Source organism: Ruditapes philippinarum, unplaced genomic scaffold, assembly GCF_026571515.1.
Source record: "Ruditapes philippinarum isolate M1 unplaced genomic scaffold, ASM2657151v2 ctg758_1_1_1_1, whole genome shotgun sequence".
NCBI classification, from domain to species: Eukaryota; Metazoa; Mollusca; class Bivalvia; order Venerida; family Veneridae; genus Ruditapes; species Ruditapes philippinarum.
The window spans coordinates 177,688-193,351 of NW_026865780.1; the positions used below are offsets into that span (position 1 = coordinate 177,688).

Below are 15,664 nucleotides of genomic sequence, written 5' to 3' on the forward strand. Positions count from 1 at the left end.
TTTTTGTGATCTGTTTTTTTTTTTATTTGTATTACACACTAATGTCTTACACGCAACATGTTTTAGCATAAATTACCCTGACACTTCAACTCACTGCCACCAATGAATTGAAGGTAAAAATGAATTTAAAATTTATATTTTTTATACATTTGTCCGTATGAGGAAGAGTCTTTATTTTTATCAACCCTCATCTCTTTGATAATACTTTATACCGCTAATTACAATACAATTATTATACCAGATATATTTTTGATTGGCTTACTAGTTATTTCTGTAATATTAACCTTTAAAGTGCTGGAACCAAAAGCATTAAGCCTTTGCCGCCAGTATAGAGCCAGACCAGCCTGCACATCCGTGCATTCTGACCAGGCTCTATACTGTTGGCTGACAAAGTTTAAATGTTCAAATTGATATCCCTAAAATTCATAATGGACAGTCCCAAAAATGAAAGTGGAACAAGTTCAATTAAAATATTCAGCATGTTCAGGGTTAAAACTTGTACAAGTAATATTTACAGCAGAAGTACATTTACAGCAGAAGTACAGATTTCGATCAAAAGACATCGAAAAAAAATTCCAGCAACAGCGTCTGATAACCTTTCTTATCATTCACATATAAAATGGTGGAGTTCCACTAGCAGACATTTTAATCTACAATATCATTTAACTCATTACCCTTGCATAATAAAATGTAATCAATACAGCTTCACAGCTTTATAAAGCTATTCATCGTCTAAACCTCATAATAAAATTGCATTAGACTGGATTCTGGTTTTGGCTTTTCTAATTTAAACATAATTATACAAGAAATCTTGGCAATTGTTTGATACTACACATTTAATGTCATTGAAGAATATAAATACTTATGTTACTGCACACTCAATGTCTCTTTAAAACCGCAGATTAGGAAATCTTGTTCAATTAGCCGTTGGTCAATGGCAGACCCACAAGATATGACCAAAAATGTGTTAAAAGCAGCATAAAAACCCAGATAAACAAACAAAAGTTACTGATCACATAAAACAATATCAACTAAATACCAATGACCATCAAAATCTGTTAATACTTGAATCAAATGACCACCCTCTTCTGAACCAATTTATTTTTATGTAGAAAATCAGACATTTTGGGAACTATATTAATATCATCATTATCCAGTGATTATTAAGAAACCTCTTTGAAGAAATTACAATTGATAAATGAAAAAAAATGTTTACAGAATTAAATAATGATTATGGAATGACACCTGTTTCAGGAGGAAAGATCGGTGATAAACAGGTGCTACATGATCTAGATCAGTTCAGTAAACTTCTTCATGGGAACTTTGCCTCACTTACATTATCAGGATGTGGACTTAATGGGAAAGACCTAATGAGGTTGTCTGAAACATTTTAAGCTCAAATTATTCATATTCTATTTTTAGAACATCAGATTCTAATTATAAAACAAAATTACCTCATATTTCATATTGCAAAAAAAGTTACTTAGTCATTAGTGAGCAATGTTTTTTTTTGTTTTTTTTGTATATTTAATGTACTTTAGGGGCAGGCCTTTATTACCGGTACACAACTATAAAGAAAATAGGGGCAGGCCTTTTTTACATAACTGTAAAGAAAATAGGGGCAGGCCTTTTTACATAACTGTATCAAAGATCATACTTATTTACTTCAACAAGGTTATTTTAACTAACATCCAAATCAGAGGAGAATGAAGAAATACCAAACACTGCACCCTGTGCATTTCAAGATAATTTATTATCTACTGGTTTCCAGCTCTACAATGAACCTTCATGATTAGGATCAAATAACAACCAAGTCAATTTGCATTTATCATCACAATTTTAAAGTGAAACAAAATTGGAATCGTCTTTAATTAACTGATGATATTTGAAATTACACATAAACGTTTTATACAATTTATGTCTACAATTACTTTTGTATAGAATAAAATGAATAAATTTTATTCCTTGAATATATTATAGTGGCAAAACATATCCCCACTTAAAACCATTCCAGACAGAACTTTTGCTTGTAAGAACAAGCATGAATATTAATTAAACTTTAATGACAAAAGGCATCATACTGAATTATCATTAATTACAAAACCTCTTGAAATATGTTTCCCAGGGTTAATTATTATCACCATTAAAAGCACCTTTTTTCAGCTGTTTTCATCGTTAAAGTTTCATGCTTCAATGTACCAAACTAACGGTTATCCACAAGACAAAACAATATAAAAGACAAATTTTGGTATTATCAAATAAGCTTACGTCTTATTGAGATAACAGTAATGCTCACAGATGTTAAAGGCATAAAATATGTAACGTTAAGTATGTCACAATTGTAGAAATCTACAGATCTAATCAAAAATCTCTTTCAAAAGTCTCCAAGCAGTTAGACAGCTCTTTATGTTCCAATGATAAAGCCTTCATTATACAAGAAAACATATGACAGATCATCAAAGATTATCATCAATAATTATGCGATAGGCAAATGATCAAAGATCACGAAAAAGCAGAAAATATTATCATGAAAGGAAGAAAATATGCTTTTTAAATCATTATATAGTTTGCTATTCTGCTCTCAGGAATTCTGCACTGAACTTTCAGCAATTAGACTCCTTTAAAGATTGCATAAATTTGTCAGAAGATGCACAAATTATGGCTTTTTTAATACTGAGGTTACCCACGCCTCCAATGTTTTACTTCCTCATAAAATTTACATAAATAACACAATGGCAAGTAGACACATTATGTGACCAGATAAAGCACTATCAAAAAAATAATCAAAGAGGAAAAGCTGACAAACAAAGGAGGGGTAAGTTGTGACACATATGTTGTTAGAAAATAAAGAGACACAATTCTGGTACTTGAAGTCTGGTAATTAAACCTCAATTAACATCTCAAGTTGATTTAATCAAAAGATATGAATAATTATTAAAAGCACACATGTACACAATTATGACCTTGTAAGTTAGCCTAGAGTCCCTTGATCGGTATGAAAACCATCCATAACTCTTCTGACATAAAAAATTGAATTTTCTAAACAACTCTACAAGGTCCTAATGCAAAAAGTAATGAAAGTATTAACAGTCAAGTAATTACAGTAATTTTATGAGTGATTACACAGAAATTACTTCCCTTTCAATGAAAATATAAGAATGCTTATTAAATGAAACACAGTATGGTTCATGTTTTAGAGATTTTTATCAAAATATATGTTAATGATAACAATCAGTTCACATGATAAAAAGTCCAACTTTTAACTTATAAAACAGGTCTAGATGTTTGTCAATAGCTCAGGTCCAGACATTACCAATTTTTTACAATAAACTGAAATGAAAAAGTCATATAAACAGTGGTTTATGACAGATACCAGATATATTATTAAATTTGCTAAAACTAGAAACTGTACCCAAGGGACACTGTTGCCCCCATTTCCACTGTTTTCAAGGTGGGGGTAAAGAAAGACAAACATGGCATACAAAAAAATTCATACAAACAATTGCTCTTTTGCCTTCTTATATCGATATTTTTTACTTCCAGATTTCTTTACTTTTTTTTAAAAATCATTCTGTGGAAATGTTGAATAAAATCAAAATGCAACAGAAAGTCATTTGTTCTCCATAGATGTATGCCCATTGGTGGCCTGGAGGAACTCTATATACACTCATGCAGATGTCATCCTTGTCAGAAAAATGCTATACAGACTTCCCATATGACACAACCAGTGCTGGTAATTTTAAAACCACAATTCTTTTGTTCTTGTGATGTTTTTCATTTCTTTTTCCAAACAGTGAAAAGTATTTGTACTCTAGTAAGCAGCTGGTCAGTACATTTCAAATTGTAATGAGGGCTTCTTAAGTTTAAACCTCTTGTAAAAGTACTCAAGAACTTTTAAAATAGTTATACCATTTAACTATTTTTATTTTCATTCTGAGAAGAAGTTTATGATAAAGAATATAAACTCTCAACCAACATGTCACAGTGACAACCCTATAAAGCTATGAAAATTTAAATGAACTGGGCCATCTTAAATGTCAATTTTATGGACCAACATGACTGTTTAAACCACACAATTAAGGAACCCTGCAATTACTGGCTGCCAAAATGGCTATTGCCCTCTAAAAAGGGCTGCAATTATGCCCCGGCACGGTTGGACCTAACCACAACATTTGTCAATTTTCCAAAGTTTAAAAATAAACTCGGCATGATGTCAAAGTCTATTTTAAAACTATTAAATGCCAAAAAAATGACAACACAGGAAGTTGAAAAAAAATGTTTAGGTTTTATATAGGGTGGGTACTTGCTATTATAAATAGCAATAGTGACATTATTGTAATAAAATGACAAAAGCAACTGGTTTGAGAATGTACCCTACAGTGTGCCATGACAATATATATTTAATTCCTATTTAACTTTTGTTTAGACTTAATTTTTGGCTATGTAAGTTACCTGTGTTTTTTGTTGTCATTTTTTGACCACATGTAACTGCCAATCTCTTCATTATTTTCTTTTTGCTACGTTTTTAAGTCATATAATTATAATTATGCAATAGAATTAATGTAAAAAATTTATGGTGAATTTCCAAAGACATCACAGACTCTGCATTATTTCTGTCACCTGATATGTCCATATAAAATATTACAGCAAAGACATGGGCAAGAGACAATCAAGTCAGTGACATGAACCTTATTCTCCATATCTCTCCATATTTTTTTGTTTGACAATTCCAGGTACATGCACATTTTTTTATTAACAAAATGCTCTTATGTCTTTGAAAGAGAGAGGATGCATTTCACATCTTGCAATGAAAATTATATAAGCACATGCAATCCTCCACTGTCGGTTATTTATGCCTCTGTGTTCTTAAATAATTACCATTTTGTGTAAGTTGATCTGTGTAGAAAATTATATTTCAGTACATCACATACTGTGCATAAATTGAAACACCTTAAACACAAAACCAGATCAAATCTATCGTGTTTCCTAAAACATATATTTCAGAGGATCTCCAAGGCAATAAACTGTATTAAAATGATACCTAAATTACACTTACTTTGTTCAAAATATGCTTCATCTATGAAACACAAAGTCTATACATAAATATATTCTAACATATTGTAATTAATTCTGCAAGATGATCAATCTGGTTAACAGAAAAAAAGCTGCACTATACTTCGAATAAATTACATTTGAGGAGCTAATTTTGGAAAGATAATCTAAAATCTTACGTCTTCGTTACTGCAGAACTGACATTAACATAATTTCAAATTTATTACATATTCTAACCCTTCTAAGTTGAAAATTTATGTGGCGTATGTAATGGCACTGATAACGAGGATGAATATCATTTTTTCTCTTTAGAAGTTTTAATAAACTGATGGAAGAGCACTGATAGATGCCACAATTTTCCTGATCATGTAACCGGATTTCTTTGATGTTCTAATTTTGCACTGCACTGACATTTTTTTGGGACTAATTACCAGGTTTTTTTCTTCATGATATCAAACTTAAGATAATCTTTGGTAAATTTTGGGGGATTAAAGTACACTAAAATGTTTAAAATCCAATGAAAATATTTAAATTGATGTAAGAAATGATTTAGAGAAATTCGAAAAATGAGTATATGATGGGTATCAATCACACACCATTACATCAAAATTAATTAATGAACATCAGAATTAATGAATGAAATAAACAAGGATAATTATTAACGTAAGATATGTCACAGTAAACTAAAACCACTTCTTTGAAAGTCAACACTCCAAATGCAAATACATACAGCAGAACCTTGGAAAGGACTGGAAGGAATTATCTATTAATCCAGTCAATTTATTCTACCTCTTTGATTAACAAATCTGAGGCTGGGGTAATTTAAACCATCAACCTTTAAGAGTCTCACGATTAACAGTTTTTAATGAGCATCCTGCCTTGAAGGCACATGTACGATTTTAATAACATATCACAGATAGTTTGTAACACTTTCACTCTTTATAAAAATAATCATGAAATTCACAGAAATTGAAGCAATACAAAACTTTGATGACTTTCCAAGACTTAGATTTAATAAAGGTATAAAAAATCCACAAAAGTAAGGTGTTAAGAAATAAGCTTTATAACATGCGGAAGAATTTTTATTAGGTTTTAGTCAGGAAACTGCATATGTTTTGTTATCTGAATTACGCAACCCAATTAAAGCCATTATTCTTCAGACACGCGGCAGAAATTTGGGTATCTGTTGTAACGCATCAATGAAAACAAGCGCAGCACAGGGGCATCTGATACATCCCGGGTGGGGTGATCTGAGCACAAATGTGGTATTTATCCCCGTTCTGGTGAAACTTGTAAGCCGTAACCATGACCATTTGGCCTCTCTGGCATTATACGGCAGGAAAATAATCCTACTTTTTATAATTGGTGGCGTTTTTTCAAAGAAAAAAGAATGTTAATGAAAATCAAAAGTGAGTATGTTGCCAATACAGCACCATAATGTTTTTATATATCTTTTTTTGCCATCATACCATGTTGTTTGTTATATTGCAGACTACAGTTATTTAAGAGTTTCTATTAATATCAACTATTGGAATGGAAAATAATACAAAATACATACTAATATATAAAGACGCCAATCAAAAGTACATGTATATATTTTAAAAGATTTAATAGGATGATACAAATAATTGTGTAATTGTATCCATCAAGATTAGTGAAGATATACTTTAATAAATTACGATGGTATTGATGCATATATTTATATATCCCCTACTCATTAAAGAAAATCTTGTACAAGGGGCTGCCTAAAATGACTCATTTTACGCACATAGCAAAAGTCTTCTTCACCAATGTCAGAATTTTACAAAAAAAAAAAAAATGATTCATGAATTTTCGCATGAGCAAATGAATTACCAAGGAAATACAAATAACACACATCTTTGTTCCATTATTATCAGAGATGTCAGTTTCCATTGCCCATGTTTTCCCGAATTATGCAACACACTACCAAGGGACCTTTAAAACCCCTCTACAGTATCTGATGGTGCTAAAATTAATTTGAAGCTTGTCTCTAGAATAAATCTATCTATCCCATATGGTGGACCAAGGGAGCCATAATTTTGAAACAAACTTGTCTATTGTAATAAAATATCGGAATAAAGACGGGAGACTATTGTGATGAATATATTCTCTCAGTAACTTAAGTATGATTTGAGACATATGCCATTTGCGCATGCAAACAATATTATATAAATAACAACAATATATAGTACAGTCTGTTGATTACTTCTGGTTGTTTGGTTTTTATGAGGGGACATAACTCTGGATAGTGTAATTCTCCTGCCATTGAGAAATGACAGTATGGAAGAGGTAAAAGAATGAAATAAATGTAGTTTGTTTTAGAATGCTTGCTTTGAAAATGAAATGAACTGAAATCTTTTGATTTTCTTTCTTCTTTTTGTTTTTTTAAGTTTATTAAATAACGCCAACGGTAATCTTTTACAACATGCCATAAAGAAAGTATGTTTGTGTATAAACAGCTTAATATACTGCAAAATGTTTTGGGTAAAATATGGTGTAGCAAAATTATTTTTCAGACGCACAGTCATTTTGAGTAGAACCATTGACCACTCTTAAGGAGCCAGCTTAACAACTTCCTCACTTTCTGCATGCTCAATATGAATATGATTTTTACCTTGGAAGGATTTTTTAAAAAGATTAATAAAGAAGCTAGCCAAAGAGAACCTTCTGCATCTTGAATGTAGAGTTGGACAAGATACTATATATACATAGTTCATAACATTTTCATACCTGCAGATTTAAACCAAGCAGGAAATTTGTTTCTTCCTTGTAGACTTAACTTTGAATCAAGACATTTTTCAAAACATGGTGCCAAACAGTCTCAAAGTAAAACTTGTTTGTATATATTTTCCATTTGATAATGATACCGATCTGTGAAATTAGTCCAATGTGGCCAATTATTTTTCATAAAATTTCTAAAATAATTAAAAAACATCACTAATCAGACAGTACTATTGGTCTTGTGGGACGTTATTAGCCTGATAAATGTGTATAAAATAATATATATAGCCACCGTTTAAGATAAAATAGGAAAAAAATATGCTTATATCTGTAATCATTTTTGGGGGCGCATGCGCAATGCGCCCCCAATGTAATAACGACAAATTCAGATTTACTATGATGTGAACACAATTAGTCAGCTACCTACGCTAAGCAAAATAGTTCCAAAACTTCGCAGTAACTCCAAAATCATAGTTCCCTATCTATTTTAAAATTGACTGGCCAATTTTGTACTAAATTTAGCAATCGTCTTTTAAAATTGTATGTATATTTTTGCTTTACGCGATTTTAATATTACTACGCCAGCGGTCGATCATAGCCAAAGTACTTGCATAAATATAGTACAAATTACATGTAGTCACAAGTTAATTAAGTGTCATAGAACTCAAAAATTTAGCAAGTAATGGAATACGGATTTCAGATCAGCTAACTTTAAAGCTTATAGGGCCTAATGCTTCATAAGTGTAAATTTAAGAAAAACAATGCATGCGTATGAATACGAACTATTTTCGCCCTTACGTCATTTTACCGCAATCGCCATTGTTTACAAGTTCATCCGTGAAAGATTGAGAAGTTTATATAGAAGTTCCACGTGTTAAAACGAGTTGTAAGTTTTATTTTACAAAAACCTTATCTCCCATTTACCTAAATGTTGTATAACTTTGCTTGTTTTGCATTTATCCATTTATCAGTGGCGAAATCGTCGTCAAATCGTTGGCGATTCTGGTTGCTTACAAAAAATACAAGGACTTAATACCGGATATGACTTTAAATACAACGTTATTCAAGATGACTGATGTTCATTGTTTATATTTCATAACGTTGATATTTAAGTTGCAATCAAAAGCTGTATTTTTTACAAATTTTCTTCACAATCGGCCATTATCGGGTAAAGCTTTTTTGTACTGAATTGACCTTATCAAATTTTAAGTTTAGCAGTTCCTTCCCTTGAAAGTCCTCCCTCAAACCATTTCCTACCCAGACATTTTTGACCCATTTTTTTTTTTTATATATTTTTTGGAGGTGAGTTATTTACATCTAGCGTATACATATTGTTGATGCTTACCTTACAGCTTTTTTAAATAAAAAATATACAAGTTCAGTAATGATGTCTTATTACATTTTCTCAAAGAATGAACTGGATCCACGGTGCATAATCCATATTTGTACCCTCTTTGCGAAATCTGCTGAAACGGTACCTATCATTCACTGCTTAAAACAAACCAGCGGTGGATAACAATCATGTAAAATTTCATTGTAATAAGGAAAAGAGCTGAGGTATGACACTTAGAAACCACAGAACACTAGATTGTTTTATTTATGTGCTGATTCATCATGTGCCAGTCTCTCATGTACTGCAACTTCATAATATTAAGCTAAAAAAAATCGACATGTCTTGCCTTGTCCATCACCTCGGCTTACAGACACTTCACCCCCCAGACACTTCACCCTAGGCCCTTTTTTGCAGACACTTCACCCCTCATTTTAAGAAATTTGAGTAAGGTTATAATTATATTTACACTGGGGATTAGCATTGAAAAACCCTGACATTTGCTTAGTTCTGTGTAACATCTATACGCTACCAGTACAATTTTTTTTTTGGAAAAATGCGTTTTGACTCAAATTGATACTACATAACTGACAGGTATTCATGCCACATGGTTAATTTAGAATTTTATCCAGGGAGACATGAGAATTATGCATAATATTTATACACATTTAAAGTTAAACCATGCATAATATATTGATTTCTTATTGGAGTGAAAAAAATGAGTACATGTACATAAATAATGTTCGGAAGTATAAAATGAACTAGGTACAAATATTGCTCTGTCAGATGTAGTTATACTTGGTTTTTATCACATATCACTTATCAATATGAAATCATCCATTTTATATATGCCAATTTTGGATGGGAATTTTGACAGTAATTTTGGGACTTTAAAAATAAAACATTTGAAAATTTGCTGTCTTTTTTTATTGGGAATGTAAATAGTTTTATAAGGGAAAAATGCTGTTCTATTACAAATAGAATAGATAATAGTTACAAATACTACAAATAATATATCAGGGATTGAAAAACGAAAAACAACAACAACAACAATGCTTAAAAAATATAAATTTCCTACATGTTCTGACTCATTTTTCTTTTTTGAAGACATTTTTTCTTTTTTGAAGACACTGTTTAACTTACTTCTTTCTGGCTAAACATTTGCCAAATATTGCATTGTGACATTTTAAAAAAATTTTGTGGAACATACTGGAATCGCCGCACGGGCTTTTAGTAAGTTTTTACAAAATAGAATCAGACAGAATTAAGCGTTGCATTCAACAAATCAACATCAGTTTTGCCCATCAAACACAGGGGAATTATTTTGTGCTCTGTCCTACTAGTAAAACTTGAAAAATGGTTTCAAAAGAATTGAATTGAAATTTGATTAATTTATGCTAGAAATTTCACACGTCCTGCAGGACGGGCATTTTTGGGAGATTAACTTGTCCAGAGTCATTTTTACTCGTATTTATCATTTATAGCGGACAAGTGGATTTGTCAAGCCTTGATTAACTGCAAGTGATTAACCACATTATTTCCATAAAACTTATACTACATGTAATTACATTGTTTGAGATAATAAATCATTTGACTTACTAGTGAAATAAGTTTAAGACTGCATAATATTGATATAAAAGTGAATTCAGTTAGTGGGTTCCAAACTACAGGTGGAAACTGTTCTATTTTCTATTCAAGTTTTTTTTGATGAAACAAAACTTAATCCTGACAACAGTTATATATATGCTTAACAGTGTTGTTTTTTGATTATTTTAAAATCTGTTGAAAATATTCATATTAAATTCATGAAAAGAAGTTTAAAAAAAAAGAGAAAGAAATGAGATTTGGGCATAATTTTTAAGAAGGTAAAGATACTTCAATGAAAAAGTAAGATAGGTAACAAAAATCAATCAAACGAAAAACTCATTTAAATTTCAAGTTGTTCCTGACATGTCTAAGTTGTTCCTGACATGTCAGAACAAAATTAATAATTTTTTTTTTTTGAAATCTGGTAACCTCGAGCTATGTTCTCTACCGATTGAGCTATGATTCCGACAATTATTACTCACTTTTACAATAATTATTGTTAGTCAATCATATCTGGACATGCAACATTCAACTTACCCATATATATGCCTTTAAAAAGGACTGTTTCGACTATAAATACTTGAAATTATAAAGAAATTGCCCTATTATTCTTTACAGTCTATTGTGTATAGGCTAAATTTAGGAGACACTTGTGAAAATACGCAATGAAAAATGAATAATTACATTGAAAATACAGGAAATGAAAATGAGCATTTTACTTTATCAATATTTCTTAATGTTTCAATGAAGTATGTAATAAATTAAAAGAACTATTGTATTGATTAGGAAAAGTTTTTATTTCAGGTTTGTGAATAAAGGCTTGTTTGTTAGATTTCAATTGTGGCTCAGTTGGTTGTTTGCTGAGAAGCTGTGAAACATAATTATACAGGCCATTAAGGTAAAAACATGTTAGCTTTTTTCTGACTTTGATATATATATATCCATCTTACTGTAGCATAACAAAAGAGAACAATAGAATTCATTCCATAACAATAGAATATGGGGCCATGGCCCTTTAATAAACAAAAGGAAAAACAATAGTAATGGTCCTTAATCCCTTTCGGTCACACGGGCAAACATTTTCTTCAAGTAAGACCATACATTATATATGTTAGAAAGTTAAAAAGGAAATGTTCATTGTTATATATATATTTGGTTTGAAAATCTTTGTATATTTACAATTTTGACCAAATAGTTTCTCAAAGTATTTATTTGACATTAACTGACATAATTAGTGGCATATGTTTCTAACTTCTTTTCCAGGAGGTTTTTGTCAGATTGATGAATGTGAAATTAAGAGGACCCATTTTGAGGATGCTTTTTATGAATGGAATCACGAGAGATGAAGTCTAAAATGTGATACTGTCAATGTGACTAACCTTGAAGTAAACAGATGACACAATGTTTTTTCAATGTCATGGGCATATAATGAAGAGGTACATGATTATTTGTATACACTTTTCCTTAATAAATACTTTCTAAATGTTTGACATGTTTAAAGGCCAACACAGGGCTCAAAGTTTATTTAAAATCTGTAAGCTTGGCACTTAGAGCCAATTGTATATTAATTATTTCAATATCTTTTCATTATGCAATCTGTTGTTAATTTAGGAACAAAAGTCGATAGCAAAAACATTTTAGCCGTGTCATGACGAAACCAACATAATGGGCATCCGCCCAGTCTGATCAGGATCCATACTGTTCGCTATCAGTTTCTCTACTTGTAATAAGGTTTGTAAGCGAACAGCATGGATCCTGATCAGACCAACCTGGTCTGGATCCATGCTGGTCGCAAACCCATTATGTTGGTTTTGTCATGACATGGCTCATTTGTGACATGTAATTCACTTAAATTGTATTTTGAAATTCAAGTTTTCATTCCTTTCACCTCAAGGCATTTGACATTGAAATAGTGACTTCATGTAGTAAGCAGTCAGTAAAACCTAATCATCTCATCTTGACTTAGCTGTATATAGATTATCAGAATCACTCACATTTACAAATTTATATGACTTTAAAAAGTTGTGTTACTAAGCAAATAAATAGATTTAATTGGGGTGACCATAGTCAAAGTAATGCACCTAAACCACTTACCTTTAAAGATATACTATGCTCATCAGTAAAATATTTTAATCATGAAAATGTATTGAATTCTATGCAATTCTTTTTGAATATGTCTAATTTGAATGAATTAACTATGCATTGGAAGCCATGTTCCTTCTTACGAGACAAAAAAAAATTTGGTCCTTCTTAAAAAAACTGTCAGTTTCCTAACAACACTATATATTTATATTGTGACCAACTATAGCATGTGGTGTTTTAACATTACATAGCTACTTTATGTAAACACAAAACATGCTTATTTTATGTTTACAAAGAGACTGTGTAGCAATTATCAATGTTCTATTATATTTAATATGGATTCTTTAATGTGAGAAAGCAATCCAGCTAGCTTTAAAAAAAAGGCGGTGGTTCTACTCAGATGCTCGTTTGTGAAATCTGATCAGAGGGGTTGAGCTCTGGCATTGGTCGCGCATTTTTTGGTTTTATACCTTTATAAATCAGAGTAATTCTAACAGAAAGATGCTGAAAAAAAGTTAACATACAAGTATGGAATATCTCGGTCAGCAATAAACTTTTTCAAAACTCTATTTCAGAAAACAGAGATGCTTGTTTGACAGATACAGTAATAGTAGGAGTTATGAGGGAAGATAGAATGCAGTGATAACTATATTGAGGCACCACTTCATCACCAAGAACATGAAATGAATTATCAATGTTTTCAATGTGTTTGAACACCCATTTTAAATAATACAGCTCAGAGTGAATTTTTCAAAATAATTAATTCTGTTTTCAAAGTTTTTTATTTAGATGTTAGTTGATCTTGTCAAGTACTTAATTTTTTTAGGGATGGCAACAATTACTAAAATCAATACTCGAGTACTCGGTCATTTAGAGTATTCGGTTACTGGGATGATTTCCAATGATCTTTAAATTTTTATCACACAATATCAACACCGTCTGCATGCTACCTTCATTTCTATTTTAATTCATAGAATTTGTAGCTATAAATAGGATTGCAAGAAATACATATAATAAATATAAGCATAAGAAATGTCAATGACAGCATTTATTATATACCTATAAATTTTCTTCCTAAAACACAGGATTATCTTGAAGCGCAAATAGTTTTCAACGGTTAGAAAATTCTGTATTATGTTAGAGACAAATACAGTACCATATATGAAAGGCCTGGACTATTTTTATGCTCCCCAAAAAATTTCGGGTGAGCATATAGTCGCCGCCTTGTCCATCCGTCCGTCCATCCCCTTTTCTTGTCCGGGACTTAACTTTGAAACAACAACAGGTATTAACATGAAACTTTGTAGGTAGATAGATCTCATTGAGTAGGTGTGCAGTGCACAAGAACCTTAACTCTGCCTTGCTTAATTTTTGAATTATTCCCCTTTGTTTATTTTACACTTTGAACTTTGTCCGGGACATAACTCTAAAACTATAAGAGGTATCAACATGAAACTTTGTAGGTAGATAGATCTAATTGAGTAGGTGTGCAGTGCACAAGAACCGTAACTCTGCCTTGCCTAATTTTTGAATTATTCCCCTTTGTTTATTTTACACTTTGAACTTTGTCCGGGACATAACTCTAAAACTATAAGAGGTATCAACATGAAACTTTGTAGGTAGATAGATCTCATTGAGTAGGTGTGCAGTGCACAAGAACCGTAACTCTGCCTTGCTTAATTTTTGAATTATTCCCCTTTGTTTATTTTACACTTTGAACTTTGTCCGGGACATAACTCTAAAAGTATAAGAGGTATCAACATGAAACTTTGTAGGTAGATAGATCTCATTGACTTGGTATGCAGTGTACAAGAACCGTAACTCTGCCTTGCCTAATTTTTGAATAATCCCCCTTTGTTTATTTTACACTTTGAAATTTGTCCGGGACATAACCTTTAAACTATAAGAGGTATCAACATGAAACTTTGTAGGTAGATAGATCTCATTGACTTGGTATGCAGTGCACAAGAACCGTAACTCTGCCTTGCCTAATTTTTGAATTATCCCCCTTTCTTTATTTTACACTTTGAACTTTGTCTCTAAAACTATAACAGGTATCAACATGAAACTTTGTAGGTAGATAGATTTCATTGAGTTGGTAAGCAGTGCACAAGAACCTTAACTCTCCCTTGCCTAATTTTTGAATTATCCCCCTTTGTTTATTTTTACACTTTGAACTTTGTCCAGACATAACTCTCAATGTAAAAGAGATATCAACATGAAACTTTGTAGGTAGATAGATATCGTTGAGTAAGTTTGCAGTGCACAAGAACTGTAACACTGTCTTGCCTACTTTTGGAGTTATTGCCCTTTGATCATTTTGACACTTTGAACTTTGTCCGGGACATTACTCTAAGCAGTGCTTAAGAATTATTACTCTGCCTTGCCTTATTTTGAAGTAATTGCCCTTTGTTTATTTTTACTTTTTGACTTTTGTACGAGACATAACTTTAAAACTATTAGAGATATCAACATGAAACTTTGTAGGTAGCTAGATATAATTGGATAGAACTGCAATGCTTAAAGAACCTAAACAAAGCCTGGTCTAATTTTGGAGTTATTACCCTAAGTTCATTTTTACACTTTGAATTTTACCCGGGACATAACTCTGATATCATCAGGAAACTTTATAGATAGATAGATCTCATTGAATAGAAGTGCAGTGCAAAAAAACATAACTCTGCTTTGCCTAATTTTGGAGTTTTTGCCCTTTGTTCATTTTTTTTATACTTTCCTGTGTCCAGAACCTTCTCGGGGAGCATCACCCGGTTCAACCGGTTCTTGTTGACGTTGGTTCTGATCTTAGCTGTGTATAACGTAGTATATGGAAACGGCAACCAAAATGATAAAAGGTGTGGCTGGTTTTGCACA

At 31.5% G+C, this 15,664-nt stretch overlaps 1 protein-coding gene and 1 long non-coding RNA gene across 2 annotated transcripts in view; one reads left to right on the forward strand and one right to left on the reverse strand.

Moving 5' to 3' along the window:
• Positions 1-15,664, reverse strand: part of LOC132730300 (roundabout homolog 2-like) — a 186,374-nt gene that overhangs the window by 71,121 nt on the left and 99,589 nt on the right. The window lies entirely within an intron of this gene.
• LOC132730303 (uncharacterized) lies at positions 8,178-13,832 on the forward strand. Its single transcript, XR_009625741.1, has 4 exons — positions 8,178-8,680; positions 11,516-11,609; positions 11,975-12,147; positions 13,369-13,832. It is a non-coding gene; the product is annotated as an uncharacterized LOC132730303 (long non-coding RNA).